This window comes from Macaca nemestrina, chromosome 11 (genome assembly GCF_043159975.1).
Source record: "Macaca nemestrina isolate mMacNem1 chromosome 11, mMacNem.hap1, whole genome shotgun sequence".
In the NCBI taxonomy this organism is placed as follows: domain Eukaryota; kingdom Metazoa; phylum Chordata; class Mammalia; order Primates; family Cercopithecidae; genus Macaca; species Macaca nemestrina.
The window spans coordinates 54,278,986-54,305,497 of NC_092135.1; the positions used below are offsets into that span (position 1 = coordinate 54,278,986).

A 26,512-nucleotide genomic window follows, 5' to 3' on the forward strand; every position below is an offset into this window, starting at 1 on the left:
TTTTATAAGTGTCTGTGAAATCTTTTTATTTTCCTTTTCTTTTCAAGATAGAGTCTCGCCCTGTCGCCCAGACTGGAGTGCAGTGGCGTGATCTCAGCTCACTGCAACCTCTGCCTCCCGGGTTCAAGCAATTCTCCCATCTCAGCCTCCCAAGTAGCTGGGACTACAGGCGTGTTCCACCAGACCTGGCTAGTTTTTGTATTTTTTAGTAGAGATGAGGTTTCACCATGTTGGCCAGGCTGGTCTTGAACTCCTGACCTCAGGTGATCCTCCTGCCTTGGCCTGCCAAAGTGCTGGGATTACAGGCGTGAGCTAACGTGCCCGGCCAGTGTCTGTAAAATCTTAAAATAATGATCATAAACCTCTACATTTTGAAATTAATGTTCATTAAAATTTTTTTTAAATTTCCATTTTTATTTTAGATTCGGGGGCTACATGTGCAGGTTTGTTTCAAGGGTAAATTGTGTGGTGCTGAGATTTGGGCTTCTATTGATTCCATCATCCACATACTGAATGTAGTACCCAATAGGAAGTTTTTCAGCCCCTGTACCCCTCCCTCCTTTTGGATTCCCCAGTGCCTATTGTTCCCATCTTTATGTCTGAGTGAAACCATGATTTAGCTCACACTTACAAGTGAGAACATGTGATACTTGGTTTTCTGTTCCTACATTTGTTTGCGTGGGATAACAGCCTGCAGCTGCATCCACGTTGCTGCAGCTGCATCCATGTTGCTGCAAAGTGATTTTGTTCTTTTTTAGGGCTGTGCATTTTTAAGAATTAACAACTTTGAAAATATGCTCTAAATAACTTATGCTCTAATTGCAAGTCAGCAATGTTTTATTGGAGAAAATTATCTACTATACAACAGTTTCCTATTTATTTTATTCAAGTCAATAGTTGAGATTAGATGTGTGTGAAGAGTGGGGGAGTGGGAACTATAGAGCAGAGGTACACGGTCTTGAAAAAGAAGATTCAGAGTAAATTCTGTGCTGATCAGGTGAAGCTTCCTTCCTTGTCTGTGCCCCTTGACCCGACTTCCATGCACACCTTTTTCCTTCTGCGTCCTTTCTGAATCCCACCAGATGCCAACATCCTTCTGCTGTCCTTTGGTTGCTCTGGGCCCCAAATTTGGCAAGAGGAATCATGTCCAATGCTCCTGACTTTTCTCTATCTCCAACTATGTCCTACCTCCTATTCTCTACCTCCTCCTGTATCCAAATCAGACTCAGGGGCTGATGGTCATGGGTTATTGATATAAGAACTGAATCTTACATCAGTTCTTGGCTTGTTAGTGAAACCGCCTTTGCAAAATTATGACCTAGACAGTGAAAGAGATCTGACTTAACTGACTCCATCTTGCTTCTAACCTACAAACGGTCCTTGTTCATTCCTGGGCGTAGGCTGAACTAACTTTGGGAGAAACTTAGTTTACAGTTTACAGTTTTAACAAAGATGGTAACAGCCCTTTCCCAAAGCAGACCTCCCTCTTGTCTGGGGACTAGATTGCCTTTGTAGGACTAACAGCCACAAAAGATTAGAAACTATGGTTTAGGAGTCATTCTGACCCTCCCTAAACTGCTTCTAAGATCAGTGCTTGAGATATTTTGCAGACCCTGCACTTGACAGATAAGCTGGTACCACCTAGATCAATAAACTGACTCCTCTGATCTTGTGGCCCTCCACCCAGGAACTGACTTAGTGCAAAAAGACAGCTCCAACTCCCTATGATTTCATTCCTGACCAATCAGCACTCCTGGCTCATTGGCTTCCCCCAGCCCACCAAGTTGTCCTTAAAAAATCTGCTCCATGAGGCCGGGCACGGTGGCTCAAGCCTGTAATCCCAGCACTTTGGGAGGCCGAGACGGGCGGATCACGAGGTCAGGAGATCAAGACCATCCTGGCTAACACAGTGAAACCCCGACTCTACTAAAAATACAAAAAAAAACTTAGCGGGGTGAGGTGGCAGGCGCCTGTAGTCCCAGCTACTCGGGAGGCTGAGGCAGGAGAATGGCGTGAACCCGGGAGGCGGAGCTTGCAGTGAGCTGAGATCCGGCCACTGCACTCCAGCCTGGGTGACAGAGCGAGACTCCGTCTTAAAAAAAAAAAAAAAAAAAAAAATCTGCTCCATGAATGCTCAGGAGTCTGATTTGAGTAATAATAAAACTGATCTCCTGCACAGCTGGCTTTGCGTGAATTACTCTTGCAATTCCCTTGTCTTGATGAATCGGCTCTGTCTAGGCAGCGGGCAAGATGAACTCCTCAGGTGGTTACACTAGCTAGCAGTGTCAGTGGGACTAGTGGGGAAAATAATCAGGTGACATCGCATGGATTGGACCAGATCGCTTACCTAAGCATTCATTTCAAATCAAGAAACACGTAAACATCAGTTATATTCAGGCACTATGCTAGGCACTAGAGTACAAAAGTGAGTAACTGATGGTCCCATTTCCCAAGCATTGAACTGATCTGGGATAATCAGTGGGAAAGAAATCCAGGACTGGCACCCAATTCAACCAGATTATTCCTTTTCTGGGTAACATGTTGCATTTCTAGATAAATGATTAGGGTTTGAAGAAAAAATGATAAAAATATTGGTTTGATTTGTCAAACTAAAGAAAAAAAAACTGAGGCAACTTGATATAACCAGTCTCACAATGTTGCCCAGTTACAAGTAAGTTTTATTTATTTATTTTATTTATTTATTTTTGAGACGGAGTCTCACTCTGTCACCCAGGCTGGAGTTCGGTGGTGCCATATCAGCTCACTATAACCTTCGCCTCCCAGATTCAAGTGATTCTCCCGCCTCAGCTTCCTGAGGAGCTGGGATTACAGGCATTCGCCACCATGCCCGGCTAATTTTTGTATTTTTAGTAGAGATGGGGTTTCACCATGTTGGTTGGGCTGTTCTCGAATTCCTGACCTCTTGATCTGCCCACGTCATACTCCCAAAGTGCTGAGATTATAGGCGTGTGCCACCGCGCCCACCCTGCTACAATAAAGTTTTTAAAGGAAAAGAAGAGGCGGTTTCCAAGTTGTTTACCAATAATTTACATAAAAACACATAAACTATTGATTGCCTATAGATTGTTCTTCGTATCACAAATTCCAGGAACATGAAGATATGGTTGGGCAGTTAGTCATGAACAAAATGCCTTTAAACAATCGCCCCTGAGCATGAGTGTAGGGGTGCAACCTATGTCCCATACTCAAGTCTCTCTGGGCCTGATAAATTTTGCATACCTCACATTGCTCAAATGCTCTGAACTATTTTTCTTTTCTCAATTACAATTTCTTTTCTCTGGTTGCTCATTAGATTCAACTGGGGGGAGCTTTTAAACCATGGTTCTCAAACTTTAGTGTGCACCAGAACTACCTGAAGGGCTTGTAAAATCTGGGTAGCTCAGCCCCAGCCCCAGAGTCTATGAATCAGGTCACTGGAGTACAGTTTCTATCAAGTTCTCAGGTGATGCTGATGCTGCGGGCTCCAGTGACTACACTTTTAGACCCGGTTTTGAAATACAAGGACTTGCAGATCCCACGTCCAGACCGATTCATTGGACTTGGGGATGAAAATCTGGCATTTCACCCCTCCCTGCCCCCTCCCCCCAATTTTAATGTGTCCAAGGGTGAGAATCATTGCTCCTCTGTGGACTATGGATGGTTCCCTCAAGTTACTGAGTTTGAGGCTTAATAAATAAGTGCATTCCTCTGGGTCAACTATAGGAGTTCTGTGGTATTTAAGGACATTAAATGAGTGACTTAATACTTTATTTAAAAAAAATACCACTGCGTTTTTGGTTCACACTAATTTTCTTCCTTCTTTTGGAAAGGCATTTCCGTCCATCTCCTGGATATTTTCCAATACCACGATAGAAAGGTTATTAGTACAGCACCCAGAGGTCTTCGGAGCAAAGCTCTTAAAGAAGTGGGGTCCATTTGAGCCCCAATTCCGCCTTCCTTAGGTCCCCTTGGGCTTGTCTAGCCCTAGTAGTTCCAACAAGTGAGCTGGGCATGCTCAGTGGGCAGGGTCGTTTCTTTTTTGGGGGGGTTGGGGGGTTGCAAGTGGGAAGCCTGCTGTTCGACTGCCGGGGCTCTCCGCCTCCCCCCACCTGTATGAGGCTGGGCCTGGGGAACCTGTGCTCAGCATTCCACCCCCTGGAGCTTGGGCTTGGACTTCCCTGCGGGTCCCTGCGCTGACATTCAGTGGGGGAGCCAGGAGGCCTGGCGCGGCTTGAGCCCGCCGGGGGAGCCGGGCGAGAGTCTGGGTTCTGACGGCGGGGTCGCAGGGTCGCCCGCCTCCTGGACGCGTCCGTAGGCCTAGGGAAGCCGGCCGGCCGGGAGGTGCAGAGTAGGAGAAGCCAGATCCAGGGGCGGACAACGAGAAGTCGTCAGGTAAGTCAGCCCCGCCAGCCTGCCGGCCGGCGAGTGTCTCCCCTCCCCCAGGCAGATGGCCAGGGCGGCCCGCATGGGCGAGGGCACAGGAAATCGGACACCGCCACCGTCTTCCCCAGCCTGGCCTAGCTCAGGCTTTCCAGTCCGCCAGCCCGCTGGCAAGGCGGGGCGGAGGTCTGGAGTCCGGCACCACCGAGGCACAAAGCAGGAACTGCAGCCGCGGGCGAGGGCCCTTGCGTGTGGCGCTGCGCGACCCCACCCGGCGGCGGGAGCCGCGTCCCCGTCTAGTCACGTTCATTGGGCCGCGGAGATCTCCTCGCTCGCCGCCCGCTCTTCGCAGCGCTTTTCCCTCCCACACCCCAGCCAACCCCGGCCCCGGTTCCTGCCCCCACTTCCGCGTTTCCCCGCTGGGCCGGAGGAGCCTGGGCCCGAGGTATCCGGGCTGGAGGTGGCGGCCTCGCCGCCCGGGTCAGCCCTCCGGGAGGGAGCAGGCGCGGGAGCGGGAGGAGGAAGTCGGGAAGTGGGAAGGCGGGGGCGCGGCCGGCCCTGCGCTCGAGTTACACCCGCCCAGCCCGCCTCGAGTGACAGCCCCGCGCGCCGCGCTGCTAGCACCCGGGCCGAGGCTCTGATTCCGGGGGGAGGCCGACTCCACACTGGCTGGAGGAACTGGGTGCCCCTGCCCGCTGGCCCCTCGCGCGTGAGGATCTATCTCAGGTGTGTGCTTCCTGGGAGACCCCTTCCCCCGCCCTTAGGATTCTAGGGGGGAGTGCTCCCTTTCTGACCCGGGCCAGTGTTCTGGGACTCCAGTGTTGCGGTAGGTGGTGGCGGGAAACGGGAAAGATTTAGAATTTCTTCCCATCAGCAGAAGATGGACTCGCTTTTCTCTAGGGTTTCGTTGTTTATATTTTGGAGGCGGCAGTTGTAAAACAGTACAGTGGCAGGACTTTTGGGGCGAGGGTTGGTACCCCATTGAAAGTTTATGCAAACTTTTAGCTTGTAGATGGGGCTAGTCTGATAAGGATTGTTGCTCCCTTCCGAAGCAAGAGTGAGAACGAGTCTGGACGGGGGCTGAGGCTTCTTTGAGAAACTCAGCGCCTGGCGTGTGACTGCCCTAGGAGGAAATGGAAGGTGCACACTGATAACTTAAAACAGCCTCCACTCCCCACATAACTTCTACCAGCAAAAATAGATTTGCAAAGAGTGCTTTGGCAGGAAGGTGTAGCTGGGTGAATGAAGTGCTGCTCTTAGCAGATGGTCTCTAGTCTGGCTTCCACCTTGTGCAGTGGAATATTCACTCTCAGAAGAGTTCCAGAGTAATTTACAAACACAAATTCTCGCAAAGTGTTAGTGACATGGGCAACCCAAATCACACAACACATTATAAATATCATAGGAGGCAGCTATAGAAATAGCAGCTAGTCAACTTATACTTGTATAAATAGGTGAGGGGAGGAAGTTAGTAAGTGACAGGGAGTCTTTATTGCTAAAACAAAACTGTTAGTATTTTGCACGTGTTCCAAGTTTAAAGAGATGTGAAGTTTGTTTTTGGCGTGTGGAGGGTGTTGGCAGCTGTCACACTGGGCCCAGGCACTTCTTGGTAGCTACTGACCACTCTAGTCCCAGTCCTACAGTTCTTGCTGGCCCAGCACATGACAGCAGGATGCCATTGCCCAATGGAGACCGTGTGCAGCCTGGGGAACCTTGTGATGTGGATGTTGAAACCCCCCTCTGTTTCTCACAGGGGCGTTATGTCAAATTACAACACTTCCTTGACTTTTACAAATCAACTCTTCTAATACAGCAATATTTTAATGAATAAATGGATAAATATGGGGTTTTGGGTTTGAGAACCAACACTGGATTCATTGCAACAGTCCATTCTCATAGCTCACAGAGTCATTTTATTTTATAAAGAAATTCTAAGCAGCATTAGAGCTCTGCTTCTTTCTCTCTCCCTTGTGATTCATTCAAAGATGCAATGGCTTGGTTCAGGAATTGACAAAAGGGCCACAGTGTTACCAATTGTTAGTGAATATTACTACCCCCTTTAGTTTGTTGTAACTAATCTTATTGTAGATATTTTAAAAGATTTGATGATGATTGTGCGTAACTCGTGTTGGTAAACTATTACAACTCTGAACTTACTCTGTTTGGTTGTTTTCTTTCCTCTCTAGCATGTAAGTTCTATGAGAGTAGTAGGGCTTGTCCTGTCTTGCATACTTTCAAAACTCTAATGCCTGGAGTGGTGACTAGCTTGTAATACACCCTCAATAAATGTTTTCTCAGTGAGTGACCTCTAATGCCTAGAGGGGTGACTAGCTTGTAATACGCCCTCAATAAATGTTTTCTCAATGAGCAACTGAACTGTGGAACAAACTCTAGCTGAGGGTAGTTGCGGAGCAGGGAGCCAGAGACTTTGGCCTTAGGTCATCTTTTAAAACTCAGCCTCAATTGTCTCATTGGCAAAATATGGATACTAAATGCAATGACATGTGTGCAAGTGCTAGCAATGTACCTGGCAAGTGGTAGACTTCAAAAGACTAGCTTCCATCCTGTATTTTTCCTTGTTATACTCAAATAGGAAAATATGGGCAAAGAATATAGTTAGCTTGAAAATTTGGGCAAAGAATTCTTGCATGTTGTGCATGAATTATTCGTATATTTTTTTCGGTTAGTTTAGTGTGTTGGGCTGGGGAGAGGAGAGGTGAGTTAGTGGTAGCTATGGTTATTAGAGAAGGGAAGCAATTTTCAGATCAGTATGTAATTTCTCAGTTTTATTTTTTTAATGTGATGATGTTTCTGTTTAGGTTTTCCAAAACTTGATTCTTTCTGTTTGTCAACACCTGGACTCGTGGGGCGAAACTAAGTGCAGAAACAACACTTCAGAAAGAGGACTAGAAATCAAATATATGAACACTAGTCTTCTTAAATGAAATTTTCTGTATTCTTGTGCAGCATTATATTGTAATAAGTGCTAGATTAAAAAAAAAAAAAGTTACCCTCTTTTGAAAAGCTTACAGTTGTTTAACAAGGTAAAACATAGATGGAACACAATTGGAGACCAACATAAGACCTTGTACAATCATTTTTCCAGTGGTAGGATATTGGCCAGAACTATTGTGATTATGAAGGAAAAGGTTAATATTGGCTCAAGTAGTTGGAGACAGCTTCCTGCCGAAGAGAATGTCACTTCAATAACAGAGGGACTTATTTCCTGAAGATGATAGAAAAGATCATCTTTGTTTCAGGGATGTTTGCTATTGTGTACTCATTGTATGAAAAAGCCAACATAATCGTGTACTTCCAAAAATGATCTTTCTGTTGAAAATTATATGGGAAATCTTCAGTAAAATTTTGCATATGCAAGAAATGAATACTTGTCACTATATCTGTGAAGTTTAAAGCTCAGGGTTGGCGTTAAAATGGTAACTCTTCATTCTTGTCACCTTTAACACACTTGCTTAAAAATGTGTCAGATAGGTCACGTGCAGTGGATCACGCTTGTAATCCCAGCACTTTGCTTTGGGAGGCCAAGGCAGGTGGATCGCTTGAGCCCAAGAGTTTTGAGACCAGCGTGGACAACATGGAAACCCCATATTTACAAAAAATACAAAAATTAGTCAGGCATGGTGGCCTGTGCCTGTAGTCTCAGCTACTCAGGAGGTCAAAACTTGAGAATTGCTTGAGACTGTCTCAAAAAAAAAAAAAAAAAAAGCCAGGCAGGCATGATGGCTCATCCCAGCACTTTGGGATGGGAGGCCTGGGCAGGTGGATCACCTGAGGTCAGGAGTTTGAGATCAGCCTGGCCAACATGGCAAAACCCCGTCTCTACTAAACATACAAAAATTAGCTGGGCATGATGGTGGGCACCTGTAATCCCAGCTACTTGGAAGGCTGAGGCAGGAGAATTGCTTGAACCCAGGAGGCAGAGGTTGCAGTGAGTCAAGATTGTGTCATTGCACTCCAGCCTGGGTGACAGAAGGAGACTGTGTCTCAAATAAGTAAGTAAATAAATACATAAATAAATAAAATAAAAGTGTCAGATGGCCTGCCAGTTACTCTATTCAGTTTTGACAATGGGGTGTATTTTATATATTTTTTACCTGGAGTATAAGGAGAAAATTATTAATCATCAGGGTTGAAATGCCTCTCAACCTGCCAAATTCAAAAATTGTTTCTTGGGAGATAGAGAAGAGCTGAATGGAACTAAACTAAGAAGATATTATTAAGTAAGTTTTAGTTGCTCATCAAAATACTTAAATAATTCCATCATGTCTTAAGACTTTTGAGGTAAGAAAACTTAGAAGTGGTATGTTAGGGCAAGAAGAAACTAATAAAGTGTGCTTTACTTTTCTTTGTTTTAGAATTGTTGACATGATGTGTGAAAGAAATGTAAGAGGAAGATGTGATCAAACTCAACTCCAAGTGAGAAAGACAACGGCCAATGTGGCTGCAAGCCAGGAAATCTCTAACAATTTTAGAATAGACTTCTTCCTGTAATATATAACCAGGGATTGATCTCAGGAACATTTAAGAAAAAGAAAGGAAGAGATGTTGATGCTTTGAATACCTGAGAATGTTTAGATAATGATTGTGGTCAGAATGCATCCAGAATTCTAATTTGTGTCCTGACGTGAATGTGACCAAGTTTGTTTGTTTGTTTCCTTTGGCTTGTGTTCCAGGATTTTGATCTTTTGTTAGAGGCTCTTACTAGTTCTTTGGGTTGTGTATTTCTTCCTATATCATATCTGTGCTCTTATTTCCTATTTTTCAGTTGAGAATTTTATGTTCTTTCAAAACCAGATTTCTGATTTATGCAGCAAAAACACGATTTATGATTTATTTAGGTCAGGCTTTGGTTCAATTAGTTCACAAAATTAGTGGGAAAAATTGGTTAATAGATGTCTCTCCTTCTCAAGTACAAATGTATTGTGACGTATTGTGATATAGTAAGAAAGATACTTGTCCCCTGTTCTGACTCACGAACTTTTAAGACCCTTGGAACCTCTGGAATGATGAGTGTCTTTTTCTACACTGCTGAGATGACAGGTGACTCTTGGTAGAACCGTAGATAGCTTCAGGATGGGGATGGGAGCTGGTGCCAGAGGAACCAACTATGTAATTAGAGGGTTAGAATTTCAGCTTCACTCCAGACCTCTGGGGAGGGGAGAGTGGCTGGAAATCAGTCAGTCACCAGTGGATAATGATTTAATCAATCACGCCCATATCACGGAGCCTTCATAAAAACCTTAAATTTTGGAAAGCTTCTGAGTTGGTGAATACATGGAGGTGCTGGAAGGAAGGCATGCCCAGAGAGGGCACCCCTTCTCCCATTTCTTGCCCTGTGTACCTCTTCATCTGGCTATTGATTTGTGTCTTTTATAATACCTTTTGTAATAAACTGGTATACATAAGCAGGCCCATTGTGGTGGCTCACACCTGTAAGCCCAGCACTTTGGAAGGCCAAGACAGAAGGATAACTTGAGCCCAGGTGTTTGAGATCAGCCTGGGCCATGTGGAGAGACCCTGTCTCTACAAAAATTAAACAACAACAACAACAAAAAAAAACTACTTAGGCGTGGTGGTCCATGCTTGTAGTCCTCACTACTCTGGAGGCTGAGGCAAGAGGATCTCTTGGGGCCAGGAGGTCAAGGCTACAGTGAGCTGCGTTAGTGCCACTATGCTCCAGCCTGAGTGACAGAGCGAGACCTTGTTTCAAAAAAAAAAAAAAAAAAGAGAAATAAAAAAAGTAAGTAAAGTTCTGTTATCCATTATAGCAAATTATCAAATCTGAGGATGGGGTTGTAGGAACCCCTGATTTGTAGCTAAGTTTAACAGAAGTGTGGATATCCCGGGGCCCACTATTTTTGACTGGCATCTGAAGTGGAGGGCAGTCTCATGGGACTGAGCCCTTACCCTGTGGTGTCTGCACAAACTCTGGGCAGTTAGTGTCAGACTAAATTAAATTGTAGAACATTCAGTTGGTGTCCCTAGATAGAGAGTTTCTTGGTGTGGAAAACCCATACATTTGGTATCAGAAGTATTGTGACTAGAGGAATAATTTTTCTTTATATATGTATTGGCAAAACTTAAAGACATTATTTGGGGACATCTTTTAATTCTTCAAATGAAATAATTATTCATGTACTATATTTTTGACAGTGAGATACTGTCAAAGTCTGGGTACTTTAGAACAATGACTGATTTAGATTTTTCAAGCCTTATATTTTTTGAATACTGAAATGTCCTCTGTGGAATCTCATGCTGGATTGTCCACATATGTCCTTCTATAAAAGGTTTTAATATAGGGGGAAAAACAAACTCCACAAACTATGACAGACATATTGTTTTCTGAAATCGAGATTTCTAGAAGCTGCTACTGTCAAATGAGATAACCTCTGAGTATTACTTGGTAACAATGGGGTGACATGCTTAGAATGCTTTGCTACTTGTATCTGCTGATGACCACCAAGGCCAAGCAGAAACTTTAGATAGCTAGACACGTTTATGGAACAAAAGTTTATGTTCAAGGTAAACTTGTTAGGAAAACTTTGGTCAAGATTCCAAGAAAACATAAAATAAGCTTCTAAGTGTACTTCAAAAGTGATGAAAATAATACAGTTCAGAGTACTAGGTTCTCAAAAGTTGCTTTGTTTTAATTTTAACTGAATAAAAGAAAGGATATTGGCTAAGTGGTGGCTCATGCCTGTAATCCCAGCACTTCGGGAGGCCAAGGTAGGAGGATCGCTTGAGCCCAGGAGTTTGATACCAGCCTGGGCGACATGTGAGACACTGTCTCTACAAAACATAAAAAATAAGCTGCGTCTGGTGGTGCGTGCCTCCTACTTAGGAGGCTGAGGTGGGAGGATCCCTTGAGCCTAGGAGGCTGAGGCTGCAGTGAGCCATGATTGCACCACTGCACTCCAACTTAGGTAACAGAGCAAGACCCTGTCTCAAAAAGATAGATGAATAGATAAATAATAAAAAACAATAAAAAGAAAGGATGTTTTGTTTCATTGTGGTAATGCCCAAACTCCTTTGATCATGTCACTCTCTCTGATCCACCATTCCATGGGTTACTCTGCTCTATTGATCAAGTTCTAAATATTTGTCTTGGAATTGATTCAAGGACTCCTCCATTCTCACCCTAATATTAAGGTGCTGTCCTTATCTTCTCTATGATCCAGTCACATTGGGCTAGTTGGAATTCCCTAAATATATATTCCTACGCTGTCCCTATTCTGATGTTCTTCCTTTTAATTCACTTTTTGAAATCCTAACAAACCTTGAGTGCCCTGACCCCTGGCTACTAATTTTTATGACATTTTCCCTCACAGCCCCAGTCAGAAATGTCTTGTATATTTTCTAAACCCTTCAGCTACTCTTTTTATGCTACTCATAATTCCCTTATAGATGCTTGTCTCCTGTAATTATTTGCAGACATGCATAATTTCCTTTCCTATGGAAGATCATGCTGGATCTTACACAATTTTATAGACCTCACATGCCTAATCCAAGTGCCTTTCATGTGGGTGACACCTAGTAAGTAGTTGTTCATGAATGGTTGCCCCATAATTCAGTCAGACCCTAATTCAAGCAATAAGTGATAAGAGTGTATTGGGTGTAACTGGACACCAGATACCACACAGGCAGGTGTATTTCAGGTAATCTATTCAACTGGATACTTTACACTGTATGTTTTTTAGGCATCTCCCTCCCTACACATTTGGCAGTTTTAATCTTTTTATTTTTATTTCAAAAAATTTTTCCCTCTCTTAAGGTGCTGAGAGGTTTAATATCTTAAGGATATTTAGGAGAGGGAAGGGGCGAAATGACATTATAAAAGGAATCCTTGAAGAAAATCAGTGGAGGAATCTACAAATAAGGAGGCCACTTAATGTCCACTGAGGACTCAGCACCCCTGTCAGGACACCAGAGCTTCCTTCTTTTCACCAATTTCTCCCTTCCCCCACTTACCCACCTAATCCAATCTCTTAACAATCTAGAAAATGAATTCCTAACAAGATGACTTATAAAAATTATTTTGTCACCTTTATCAAAGGTGTTGGATTCTATGGGGACAACGCCTTGGGGACCATGTATGTAGGCTAAGTCAAAGGTGGGCAGTGCCTACTTCTGAGCATCCCTGCAGCTACATTATAGCCACTCCAGTGTGGCTTTGGTTAGCATCTGGACCTTTCACTTTTCTCCTCTGTCAAATAAGGTGGCTGGATTGGATGAATTTGAAATCCATGGAGAGCATGAAATGTTTATTTCTCTTGTCCTACCTAAAAGGAAGCCAGTCCTGGCCACTGGGTTCTGTTTGCCTCTGGACCCTGGCCTAGATTTTCCTTTTATTTCCTGGAGTTTAGGGTTTCTTTGCTCTCAGCCTCTCCAGGTATAGCATTCACATCTAGAGGCTGCCACATTCTTTTATCTCTCTTCAGGATTATGCTCATAGGACTTATCAGAACGAGTATATTTTCACTTTTTTCTTTCATTATGTTTGCTAGTATTAACCCCTTTTCCCCATCCCCACCCACCATTAAGTAGCTGGGATACTTATCTAAAAAATATAGATACTGCGGGGGGCAGTGGCTTATGCCTGTAATCCCAGCACTTTGGGAGGCCAAGGCAGGTGGATTGCTTGAGCCCAGGAGTTTGATACCAGCCTGGCCAACATGGCAAAACCCTGTCTCTACTAGAAATACCAAAATAGGTGTGGTGGTGGGTGCCTGTATTCCTAGCTACTCAGGAGACGGAGACACAAAAATCGCTTGAACTTGGGAGGTGGAGTTTGCAGTGAGCTGAGACCGTGCCATTGCATTCCAGCCTGGGCAACAGAACAAGACTGTCTCAAAAACAAATACACACACATACACACACACAAACACTAACATAATTTTATTTATTATTATTTTTAAAGACAGAATCTTGCTCTGCTGCCCAGGCAGGAGTGCAGTGGCACATTTACAGCTCACTGCAGCTTTGAACTGCCTCATGCGATTCTTCCGCCTTAACCTCTTGAGTAACTAGAATGACAGGTGTGTGCCACCATGCCTGGCTAATTAAAAAATATTTATTAGAGACAGTGTCTCACTATGTTGCCCAGGCTGGTCTTGAACTCCTAGTCTCAAGCAATCCTCCTGCCTTTGCCTCAGAAGTGCTGGGATTACAGGCATGAGCCCCTGTGCCTGGCCAGATTCACAGAATTTTAAAATAGGAACGAGTTTAGCAATTTAACCTAACCTGGTCTTTTTCTTATTAATAATAAATAGCAATGACAAGTATTTATTAAGCAGTTGCCATTTTCTAGGCACTGTGCTGAGTACTTTGTTTACATTTTTAAATGTATCAGCAGTGAACCCTGTCATATCAGGGAGCAAACAGGCACAGAGAAGTTAAGGGACTTACAAAGCCACACATGTAGTTATTTTCTGGTATGGCAGAAACTGCCTTAAGAACTGTTTTAAAAACAATAGAATGGAGAGATAATCCTATTCCTATTTCTGTAATGTATTTCCTGGCTTTTGCTACATTGTATTCCACTGCCCAACTCATTGAACTTTGCCATTTGACACCTAACACTTCCCAGTTCTTTACATTGTAGTTCACTAGTTTTCACCAGTGATGCTGAACTTGTTTAAATAGTTGCATACATAGCACAGCATGCCTATAATGACATTGCTTATGATTTGACTTGTAGGAATCCATGACATTCTTAAAATTTTCTTAGTCTTAATGGATGTAGAAGCAACGTGCAACTTGCTATCAGTCTTCTTTTCCACTCCTATACTTGGGTTTCTGATGGTTATTGTGAAAATGAAAATGATTGTGTGTATTGGAGATGTATAAAAATGTATGTTTTCCAGCCTTAGTCATGAGAGAGTTCTCTTACCTTTTTCTGCGTAATACATTTTTCTATTTCTTGCTGTAGTTGTTTTCAAACTTTCAGCATTTTCTTTGAGTCTTTTATGTCACCCATGCATTTCTTTATTAAAAGATGATGGTTAGTGGTTAGGGTAGGCTCAACTGTCATAACGGAAAGACCTGAAAATAGATACAAGCTCAAGCACAAGTTTAATTTTTGCTTATATCATGGTCTTTGTTGGTGGATCACTTTCCTCTCAATGATTCAGGCACTCTGGATTCTTCCATTTTATGACTCAACAGTTCCTTAGGGCTTTCTTTTCAACTACAGCCAGCCAGTGGATGGTGAAAGGGAAAATCAAGAAGCGTATCTACTTTCTAAGCACATAATCTTATTTTTTTGAGATGAGTCTCGCTCTGTCGCCCAGGCTGGAGTGCAGTGGCACGATCTCGGCTCACTGCAACCTCTGCCTTGTGGGCTCAAGTGATTCTCCCGCCTCAGCCTCCCAAGTAGCTGGGATTACAGACTTGTGCCACCATGCCCAGCTAATTGTTGTATTTTTAGTAGAGATGGGGTTTTGCCATGTTGACCAGGCTGGTCTCGAACTCCTAGACCTCAGGCAATCCGCCCGCCTCAGCCACTCCAAGTGCTGGGATTACAGGTGTGAGCTACTGCGCCTGGCCTTAAACACATAATCTTGAATGAATGCATTAGTTCTGCTCATATACCATTGGCTGGAAGTCTGTTGTGTAGTGATACTTACCTGAAAGGGAGATTGGCACATGTAGTCTAGCTACAAGTCCAGGAAGAAGAGAATATGCATTTTTGATAATGACTTAGCTGTCCCCTAAGTGTCCTTGCAGTTTTGTTTTTTTTTTTTTTAAAGATGGAGTCGGGCTCTGGCCCCCAGGCTGGAGTGCAGTGGTATGATCTTGGTTCACTGCAACCTCTGCCTCCTGGGTTTAAACCTCAGCCTCCAGAGTAGCTGGGATTACAGGTACGTGCCACCACGCCTGGCTAATTTTTGTATTTTTAGTAGAGACAAGGTTTCACCGTGTTGGCCAGGCTGGTCTCGAACTCATGATTTGCCTTGGCCTCCCAAAGTGCTAGGATTACAGGCATGAATCACTGCCCCTGGCCCTTGCCTTCTATTATACTGAGAGAATTGAAATAACATGTCAAATCTTAATATTTTTCTCCATTCCACATCATTTCTATATCTGAATCCATCAACCCCTCATTAATTCTTGACTTAGAGGTGGTTATCCAAAGTTGATGCTTTCCCCCATACTTTGGATTCCCCATTCCCTTCAGATGTCTTATTCTATGAAATTTTTCTATGCTTACCTGTTTTGTATTTATTTGTTTGTTTGTATTGGAGATGCTGAGATGCATTTCAAATATTTACAAGAATGCTCAAGATTCTCCCATTACAAAAACAAACAAGCAAGACCAATAACCAACATTGCCCCTGTGCCCCATTCTGCCTTCTTGCTACATGCTCTCTTTCTCCTTTCCTTCAAGCTCTTCTTCCTTAAAGTACCTTTTGTGCCTTATTTTTCTACTTCCCCACCTTCCATTCACTCCACAACTTTTGGAATCTGTCTTTTATCTCAGATGAATCACTCTGTGTCTTTTTCTTTCCTGAGACAGGGTCTCACCCTGTTACTCAGACTGAAGTGCAGTAGCACCATCATAGTTCATGGCAGCCTGGAACTCCTGGGCTCAAGCGATCCTCCTACATCAGCCTCCTGAGTGGCTGGGACCCCAGGTTCAGGCCATCATACCTTATTGATTTTTAAAAATTTTTATAGAGATGGAGCCTTGCCATGTGGCCCAGGCTGGTCTTGAACTCCTGGGCTTAAGCGATACTCCCTCCTTAACCTCCCAAAGTGCTGGGATTACAGGTGTGAGCCTGGCCCAAATCTGCTCTTGTTATGATTATGAGTGTCCTCTTGACTGACAATCAATGAGATTTTATTACTTAATATTGCCATGATTCTGCTCATTCTCTTTTCTGTGAAATTGAGTTTTCACTAGGCTATTGTGACATCTTCTCTTGGATTACTCCTTATGGATCTCTTTGCAGGTTCTTTGCCTCGAGCCTTGATATTGGAATTCCCAGGGTCTGTCTTTAGTTCACTCTCTTTTCTCTGTTGATGCTTTTTCCACCAAGTTCATCAATATCCCTGATTTCATTCAATCCCAAATCAACATTCTTAGGCAGACTTATTCGCTAAACTCAGGCATTTCCACTTACATGTCCCATAGTTGGGTCAGGACCCATAATTTCTTCCTTCTTTCATATGCTATTCCTTTCCATATTGACAAATGCCATCATCTTTTCTCTCACTGCCTACATCATCCATCCATTTGTTTGTTAGGTCTATCAATCACCTAATATGTGTCAGTAATTTTTCCTTTTTTTTTTTTTTTTTTTTGAGTCTTGCTCTGTTGCCTAGGCTGGAGTGCAGTGGCACGATCTTGGCTCACTGCAACCTCTGCCTCCCAGGGACAAGCAATTCTCTGCCTCAGCCTCCCAAGTACCTGGGATTACAAGCACCCGCCACCACACCCAGCTAATTGTTTTGTATTTTTAGTAGAGCCGGGGTTTCACCATCTTGGCCAGGCTGGTCTTGAGCTCCTGACCTTGTGATCCACCTGCCTTGGCCTCCCACAGTGCTGGGATTACAGGTGTGAGCCACTGTGCCCGGCCTGTCAGGAATTTTTCTACAAATAAGATTATAGTGATATACAAAACACACACAGTTTCTGCTTTTGTAGAATTACATTTTAGTAGGGGACAAAGAAATAATAATGCTTATATAAAGGAGAGATATGACAAGGTAAGAATTGTATGAATACTTTGGATTTGAATCATTTGGAAAGGCCTCTGAGGACTTGACATTTAAGCTGAGTCGTGAATGACCGGAAGGAGCTTGCCATGCAAAGTTGAGCAGAGCATTCCAGGTAGAGGCAGCTGGCCCCAAAACAGTAATAGTAATCCTGATTTGACAGACATCAGAAGGCAAATAAATCTGGAACTTAGTGGGTAAGAGTGAGAAGTGTTTGTATTGGTGTCCTGTGGCTGCTGTAACAAATTGAGAGGTGACAACGTGCTGGCGGCCGTCTCTCGCTCTCAGTGCCTCCTCGGCCTGGGCCCCACTCTGGCCGTGCTTGAGGAGCCCTTCAGCCCACTGCTGCACTGTGGGAGCCCCTCTCTGAGCTGGGCAAGGCTGGAGCCGGCTGCCTCTGCTTGCGGGGAGGTGTGCAGGGAGAGGCGCAGGTGGAGGCGCGGGCGGGAACCCAGGCTGTGCAAGGCCAGCGCGAGTTCCGGGTAGGTGTGGGCTCCGTGGGCCCCGCACTGAGAGCGGCTGGCCGGGGCCGCCAGCCCCCGGCAGTGAGGGGCTTAGCACCTGGGCCAGTAGCTTCACAGGGTGCCCCGGGTCCCCCAGAAGTGCCGGCCCGCGGGCACTGTGTTCGAATTCTCACAGGGCCTCAGCTGCCTCCCTGCGGGGCAGGGCTCCGGACCTGCAGCCCGCCATGCCCGAACCTCCCCGCCCCCGCCCCTGCCCCTGCCCCTGCCATAGGCTCCTTCACCGCCTGACCCTCCCCACGCGAGTGCCGCCCCCTGGGCTGCGGTGCTCGGTCCCATGGAAGTTGGTCCCATCGACCGCCCAGGGGCTGAGGACTGCCGGTGTTAAGGTGGGACTGGCGGGCAGCTCCGCCTGGGTCCCTGGTGCAGGATCCACTAGGTGAAGCCAGCTGGGTTCCTGGGTCTAGTGGGGACTTTTGGGAACCTTTATGTCTAGCTAAGGGATTGTAAATACACCAATCAGCACCCTGTCTAGCTCAAGGTTTGTAAATACACCAATCCGTATTGTGTATCTAGCTAACCTAGTGAGGACTTGGAGAACTTTTCTGTCTAGCACTCTGTGTCTAGCCCAAGGATTATAAACACACCAATCAGCAGTTTGTGTCTAGCTCAGGGTTTGTAATTACACCAATCAGTACTCTGTGTCTAGCTCAAGGTCTGTAAATACACCAATCAGTACTCTGTATCTAGCTAACCTAGTGGGGACTTGGAGAACTTTTCTGTCTAGCATTTTGTGTCTAGCTCAAGGATTGTAAACGCACCAATCAGCACTCTGTGTCTAGCTCAGGAATTGTAAATGCACAAATCAGGACTCTGTCAAAATGGACCAATCAGCTCTCTGTAAAATGGACCAATCAACAGGATGTGGGTGGGGTCAGATAAGGGAATAAAAGCAGGCTGTGGGAGGCAGCCAGTGGCAACTTGCTGTGATCCCCTTTCACGCTGAGGAAGGTTTGTTTTATTCTTTACAATAAATCTTGCTGCTGCTCACTCTTTCGGTCTATGCTGTAACACTCACTGTGAAGGTCAGCAGCTTCACTGCTGGTATCAGCGAGACCAGGAACCCACCAGAAGGAAGAAACTGCAGGCACATCTGAACATCTGAAGGGATAAACTCCAGACTATCATCTTTAAGAACTGTAACACTCACTGTGAGGGTCCACGCTTCATTCTTGAAGTCAGTGAGACCAAGAACCCACAAATTCCAGACACAAAATGACCACAAACTTGGTGGCTTAAAACAATGGAAATTTATTCGCTCCTGATGCAGGAGGCCAGAAATCTGAAGTCAGTTTCATTGTGCCAAAATCAAGGAGTTAGCAGGATATGCTCCTTTCTGAGGAGTGAATCTGGTTCTTAACTCCTTAACTCCTTCGTTCTGGTGGCTTCTGGCATTCCCTGGCTGTGGCTGCGTGATTCCTGTCTCTACTTCTGTGGTCACATCATTGCGTTCTCATCTGTATCAAATCACCCTCTGTCTTCCTCTTACAAGGATGTAAAGTGATTACATTTAGGGCTCCCCCTGGTAATTCAGAATAACCTTTCCCTCGGTGTTAATTTAATCACATTGGTGAAAAAAAAATTTTTTTTTGGCCTAACATTCACAGTTTCCAGGGATTAGGATGAGATGTGTTGTGGGAGTCATTATTTAACCTACTGCAGTGTTTTAAGAGAAGCTTTAAAAAATAGCAAGGGCTGGACCCTATAGGTCTTTATAATCCAAGGTGAGATGTTTAGATTTCATTCTGGGGTGCTAGAAACAATTAGAGGATTATATGGAGGCAAGAGAAATTGTGTGGTTTTACCGTAAAATAGTCTTAATTTTTTTAATGATACATTTCCAAGAAGAAAAGTTAAACTAAAATTAATTAATTAAAAGCTTAATTTCTCCCCAACAAGAGAGTATTGTGTAAATGCTAAGAAGATTTTGTTGGGTAGAGTTGAGGTTTGGAGGGCCACAAACAATTGTATAATATGCAGCATTTTTTCACTTGCCAAGAAGCAACTGTGAGTGATATTGCTCCCATTGAGAATACATGCTGTCAAAGACTATGCTGGCTGCTACTAGTAAACAGAATATGGGAAGTGGGGGTTGGTCCATTTGAGAACTGAGAACTTATTATTGAGAACTTATTATTGGATGGACAACCATTGTATTAAAGATAGAAAGAAGTGGGCTGGGCGCGGTGGCTTATGCCCGTAATCCCAGCGCTTTGGGAGGCTGAGGGGGGTGTTATCACTTGAGGCCGGGAGTTTGAGACCAACCTGGCCAGCATGGCGAAACTCCATCTCTACTAAATACACAAAAAAAAAAAAAAAAAAAAAAAAATTAGCCGGGCATGGTAGCACATGCATGTAATCCCAGCTACTAGGGAGGTTGAGGGAAGAGAGTCACTTGAACCTGGGAGGTGGAGGTTGCAGTGAGCCGAGATTGTGCCACCGCACTCCAACCTGGGTGACAGAGAGACTCTGTCTCAAAGAGCAAAAGGATAGAAAGAAGTGGATAGATTTAGGATATATTTTTGAGATAGAGTTAGTTGGGCGAACTTGACTGCTAGATTATTTGGAGGAAAGGAAAAAGAATAAAACAAAGGCTTGCATTTTTTATTTGAGCAGCTGACCCACTTACTGAGAAGGGGAGGGCTGGGAGAGAGGCAGACTTGATGGAAGATAGAAAGTGTTCTGCTTTGGCTAAGTTTGAAGTGATTATTAGCTATTCCTTTGGAGATGTCAGACCATTGGGTGAATGGGGTTTGGAGATTCTGAGAGAAGTTTGGCTGAGAATACAGACTTAGGAATTATTTGCATATAGGTTATATTTGATACTGGATGGAGTTATCTACAGAGAATGTATATAGAGAGAAGCAGGCCACTGAGCAACTGTTATATAGAAGAGGAGGAGGAGTTGCCAGTGGGATAGGAACGAAAGCAGAAGAGCGTGGTGTCTCTGAGGCTAAGAGTTCAAAACATATTAAAAAAGAGATGGTTCTACTATGTTAATTATAGAGATTACATTTGGTGAAATGAGGTAATTTGTGATTTTGACAATTTGACATACAGTTTAAGAAGAGAGACTGGGATAAAGTTTATTGGATTGAATTGTGGAAGTGGAGACAGTGCTTATAGACAACTCTTTCAAGAAGTTTTGTTATGAAGGAAAGCAGAGAAGTGGAACAGTTCTTGGAAGACGATATTGGTCAAGAGAGGGTTTGTTAGAACTAGAGGATGATACAGTGAATTTCTATACTGACAAAATGATTAAGTAGAGAAGAGGAGCTGATGAAGGTAGGAGAGAGTGATAGGTAATTGTTGAAGAGCAAAATTTTTGAAGAGCCGTGAAGGAAGGGGATCTAGTGTACAAATAGAATGGTTGGTCTTTACTTGAAACCGGCACATTTTATTAGTAAAAAGAAGGACTGCAGAGAGAATGAGTACAGAGGTGGATAAGTCATCATTTGGGTGGTGGGAAGATGGAATTTTTACCTAGTTGCGTCTACTTTCCCAGTGAAGTGTGATGATTTTGGGGTGTGGAGGGGTGAAACAGGTTTGGGAAAAGAGATTGGAAATGGCTATTTTGAAACATCCTGGGGAAATGTAATATGATTGTGGGTCAGTGTGGATTGCACATTACTGATTTGCAGCTATGAATTTAAATTGAGACCAGTTGTGGTTACGTGTTTTTTCCCAGGCGATTTCTTCAGCTGTTTGGGTGGAGATGTGAAACAGGCAGATAGTTGGGTTTAACCGGTTTGGGGATTTGCCGAGTTAGAATGAAGCATGAAGAGAGGAGCAAGGGAGTTAAGGGTGCTTGGAAGGGAGAAATTACAATGATGGACCTAATTTATTCTAAGCTAGGCAGCAGGAGAAGTGACTGATAGTGAAGCAAATAGTAGGGTCAGTGAAGGGCCAGATAATGCCAAGACGGTGGAATGGAAATTCCAGATTACAATAGATAAACTGAAGAAAGAGAAGGTAGTGTTTACAGTGTGGGGTGCTTGAGGCTGGAGTCTGCGGAGTTGATATAGTGAGGATGCCCAATTCAGAGGTTATGATAATATGAGGTAGGGTTAAAGCAAAGGTCATCAGAGTTGAGGTGGTTGAGGAATTGGAGCCTTCATGTAGTTGTAGAAAACAGCAATGATGGCCAGGCCTGTAATCCCAGCACTTTGGGAGGCTGAGGCGGGTGGATCACCTGAGGTCAGGAGTTTGAGACCAGCCTGGCTAACACGGCGAAACTCTGTCTCTACTAAAAATACAAAAATTAGCTGGGCATGGTGGTGGGCACCTGTAATCCCAGCTACTTGGGAGGCTGAGGCAGGAGAATCGCTTGAACCCAGGAAATGGAGGTTGCAGTGAGCTAAGATCGCTCCACTTCTCTGCCGCCTGGGGGACAAAGCGAGACTGTCTCAAAAACAAAAAACAAAAAAAAGAAAACTGCAATGATGAAGACGGATGAGTTTGGAAAGGGAAATAGGTGTGAAGGTCATCAGCAAATGAGGGGAAATAGCAGTAGATGGGTAGGTGACAGCGAGAAGGGATAATGGGTGGTAAAGTCTAGTGGCATAAACTTCAGACAGGTAAGACTTTTGAAAGAGGATTGAAGAGAAATTAGAAGGTGAGCTGGAGAGACACATAATCCACCTCTAGGTTAGGGGATCTTGGGGATATGAACAGAGTTGTTACTCAAAGTATTTAACAGCTCGTATGAAATGGTAACCTGCTGTTGTAGGTCTTCCATCAGGAGCAGGATTCTGGGGGCCTTTTGTGAAGCTAGATATTAACTCTTTAATCTCTTGATCATAACTAATTGTCAACCGGTTGAGAGGTATTTTGATACGTTAGCAACTGCCATAGCCATCCTTTATACTGGCTGAAACTAGACTTAAGTATGAGAATATAGGGCCATGTGTGGTGTCTCAGGCCTGTAATCTCAGTGCTTTGGTACGCCAAGTGGGAGGATTACTTGAGGCCAGGAGTTCTAGACCAGCCAGAGCAACATAGTGAGACTTTATCTCTATGGGGAAAAAAAAAAAAGTGAAAATATAACCAAGCTTCTCTTTATAGGATACTGGGAAAACAGTGTTATTAGGGCTCAGCCTCCGAAATTCAGGTTAAATCTTACTTTCTTTGTGTTTTCAAGTTTTAGTTTGGTGAAAGGAACACTCAGAGAAGAGACTATAATGGAGTTTGCTGGGGATAGGGAAGATGAGAGGTGGGGCAGATTGGTCTTCTGGTGATGACTGAGGAAAAGAGGGCTGTGGAGCATGCTAGGGTTAGTCCGGGTGATGTCTTGGGGGAAATTGGGTAGGGACCATGTGGCAGCTCCTGTTGCGTAGTGGCCAGGGGTGAGCAAAAGCTTTCTTAGAGTGTCTGTAGCCCAGGTCATCTCCTGAAGACGTAGTGGCCAGTTGGAGTATAGAGGCCTTCTTGGCGACCAGCTGCTTTTTGGTGGCTAATATCATGAGGCGCTCTTAGGGCCTCTTCTCAGCCAGGATGGTGGTGTAACCCTTGGGGGAGAGAAAGGGGTCTTCTGTTTGAAGAACTAGGGACTGCCGCTCCCTGGGAGCAGTCATCTTAGCAACTCTCCCTCCAAAATGGATTTGGACTTTGTGCTGTCCCCTCTGTTATGACTGTCGTTGTCTTAGTATGGGCTCTCAGGAGTTGCATCCAGTCTCCTGACTGCCCTGAATCCAGTCTTCTGATTTCCTTACTCCCAGATTCACATTCTTTTAGTTTATCTCTCAAGACTGCTCTGGAAAATTAGGAATGAGGGAATGGTCTTTTAAGTTCAACCATGGTTCTATCTAATCCTACTAGGAATGTTGTGAAGATGAATGTAACACATATAAATTGACTAGCACAGTCCTTATAACACAGTATGTAGCCAAAACATACGCTTAAAAGCCTTTGTGGACAATCCTTTGTCTAATGACAAAGTTCAAATTCCTTTAACTCATATATAAGATTTCCAGTGATTTTTCTGCCTTGCTCCATTGAGTTTCATCACCTCCTTACTTATGATTACTAATTCCACCCTTTGCCCTAGTCAGACCACACCCTCTTGTTCTTGAAAATGATATATTCTCTCATACCATTATGTCTTTGCTCATAGTCGCTCTGGATACAGTAAACCTTCACAGTTAAAGTTAAATATTGCCTTCCATAGAAACCTCCCCTGATGCTTCCTGCCTTCTCTTTCCTTCAGGGGTAAGTACTCCCTTAGCCTCTTATTCTTATTTGTATCATTTGTGTTTGTGTTAGAATGCTCCTCTCTAAGCTATTAGTTTCTTAAAGGCAGAAACCAGTAAGTGATTCATCTTTGTTTGCCCATGGTCTAATACAGTAGGTGCCCCACAAATGTTTGTTGAGTAAATTAAAACTCACTGCATATTTGAATTTCCATGTTGCCTTTGTTTGGTTAAATCTAAATTATATTTTATATGTCTTTTTTTCTTTTTTTCACTTCTTTTTTTTTAAAAGTGCAGGAAAATTTTCTAATGAAGTAGTAGATGAGTGCAGAAAAAAACTAATGTCCGTGTAGTTATTTAAGATGGGAAGCAGACTTCATCCTATGTTCTTTTCCTTCTACTGAATGACTTTTACTGCTGGATTTATCCAGTGATTTTGCTCGCCATTGCCATTGTTTTTTGGTGAATTGTAATCATTAACGTTTTTCAGTGGTACACCAAAGAAATGCAAACAAATGTGATTTTCTGGTTAATTGGGCATTTTCTAGTGCCCACTTAAAATTGTAGGATTGGAGTATGGAGCCTTCTAGAATATTGGTTAAAAGTCTAGTCCTTTAGGTCTCTTCAAATGTTGGTCTTCTTGGGCCAGGCGCAGTGGCTCACATCTATAACCCTAGCACTTTGGGAGGTTGAGGTGGGCGGATCACCTGAGGTCAGGAGTTTGAGACCAGTCTGGCCAACATGGCAAAACCTTGTCTCTACAAAAATACAAAAATTAGTTGCGTGTGGTGGCACATGACTGTAATCCCAGCTTCTTGGGAGGCCGAGGTGGGAGAATTGCTTGAACTTGGAAGGTGGAGGTTGCAGAAATCATGCCACTGTGCTCCAGCCTGGGCAATGGAGTGAGACTCTGTCTCAAAAAAAAAAAAAAGAAAAAAAAAAGTTGGTCTTCTTGATCCTACATGAACTAATTAATTCTGTATTCCAAGAATTAAGATAATGTAAATCAGATGGCAGCAGAATGAATCAGGTAAGAGTGGGAAGGGCAAATGCGAAATGAGGGGGCAGGAGTGAGTCACTCTTTAGTGTAGATGGATAGGGAATGCTGGAAAGGGGAGGGTGAAGGTGGGTTGTGGGTTGTGGGGGAGTCTGAGCAATAAGGAGATGGTGTAGCATGGGTAAAGGTGGTTTGAGCAACACAGTGGTTAGCATGCTCTGTGGTTAGCATGCTCTGCATGAGTGACCAAGCAAGGCCCATTTTGGCACTTGAGACGGGGTCACTGACCCTCGTTCCCTGGTTCTCATTGTAAGGTTAACCAAAGATGCAGTGTATGCTTTTATATTTTGAGATTAGGGTATCATTCTAGAAGGGACACATTCTTGAGAAATAGCTTGATTTCTTTAAAAAAAAAAAAAAAAGAAAAAGAAAACCTGACTCCTAGACTATTTCCATGGCATTTTGTTGTTTTTATTAGTATTTTTTCCTAAGGTGCTTAGATGGTGTCCAGAGTTTGTGATAGAGCCAGAAAGCAACTCCCCACCTTCTCTGAACTAAAAATAAATACCAAGAAGTACTATTTTAAATAGAGGACCAGAAACTACTCATATGGGTCAAAGTTGTCCCAATGACTTGGGTTGACTCAGGTCACAAACCTTTGCTCAGGCTTCTTACAGGGAATATTTTTAATCTGCCAACTGACAGACTACTAGAGATAAAGGTATAAACGTTGGACTCCACATGATTAGAGCCTGACCTGAAGTGAAAATCCTCTTGCCTCCTTCTGACCTCTGTAACAGGTAACCTGTGACCCGGAAATAGATCTGCATTAGATGTTGGGCTTGATATGGATTTATTGTTGATAGAGCACTCTGAAATAAGAGTGTCCATTCTATTTGAGTGAATGTTTATTTGGTTGAAAGATGCTAGAGATATGTCAGAAGAGGCTGCCTGCCTGTGTCTTTTCAGGGAAACAGTGGAATTTATTTCCCTAACCTGTGAGTGTTAAGTGTACCTGGTTGTTCAGAACGAAGTGCTGATTAGGCCAAAGCAGGGTTGTGGCCGGATGGAAATTGGTTGCTTTTGCTCTCTCTTGTAACAATAGTCTTCTATATCCCGATTCTACGTGCAAATGTGCACGATGTGTGAAAAGGCCAGAGCTTATTGTAGATGCTCAGTAATGTTATGTATTAGCAGTGGGAGTTGTTGGATAGCAGATGTGTTTTTGTGCTTCATTTACATGACCTCAAATTCTCAGTATAACTTGTGACAAAGGTGAGATTTTATAAATGAGGAAACTAAAGCTCATAGTCACATAACTAGTTAGTGGCTAAGTTAGAATTCACCCAGGGCTGTCTGTGTCTTCTGTCTCCTACACTGGCCACCTCCTGTACTGAATGTTCTCCTGGGGGTCATTGGTGTCATTTGAATATGCCAAGGACAGCACCCTGTGACTGGCAGGTCCCTGGCTGTGCCTGTAGGAGTAGCTGTGTTCCTGCAGGCAAGTACTAAATTATCACAGGGTGGGGAGAGAGAGGGAATGTTGACCCCCAGTTTAGGATGGTCTGTTTCTTCTCTGTGCATCCGTGGACCTCCTTTAGGGCCTGGAACAATGGAGGGGCCCCCTGGGTGTGTTACCTAAAGAGATTCTGTAGTTATGGAGTTGAAATTTGGGAAACACCAAATTC

General features: G+C 43.9%; 1 protein-coding gene across 4 annotated transcripts in view; it reads left to right on the forward strand.

The window, feature by feature from the left end:
- Positions 1 to 4,064: 4,064 nt before the first annotated feature.
- The window catches only part of LOC105493221 (glycerol-3-phosphate dehydrogenase 2), a 148,954-nt gene continuing 126,506 nt past the window's right edge, over positions 4,065 to 26,512 (forward strand). The window contains exon 1 of one of the 4 annotated variants that reach the window (XM_011760744.2): positions 4,065 to 4,392. The gene's annotated coding sequence lies outside the window, so the exon portion shown is untranslated. Of the gene's footprint in view, positions 4,393 to 4,970; positions 5,107 to 23,779; positions 23,847 to 26,512 lie in introns of those variants that run through there. The other 3 variants (XM_011760743.2, XM_071072795.1, XM_011760747.3) reach the window with 3 other exon arrangements.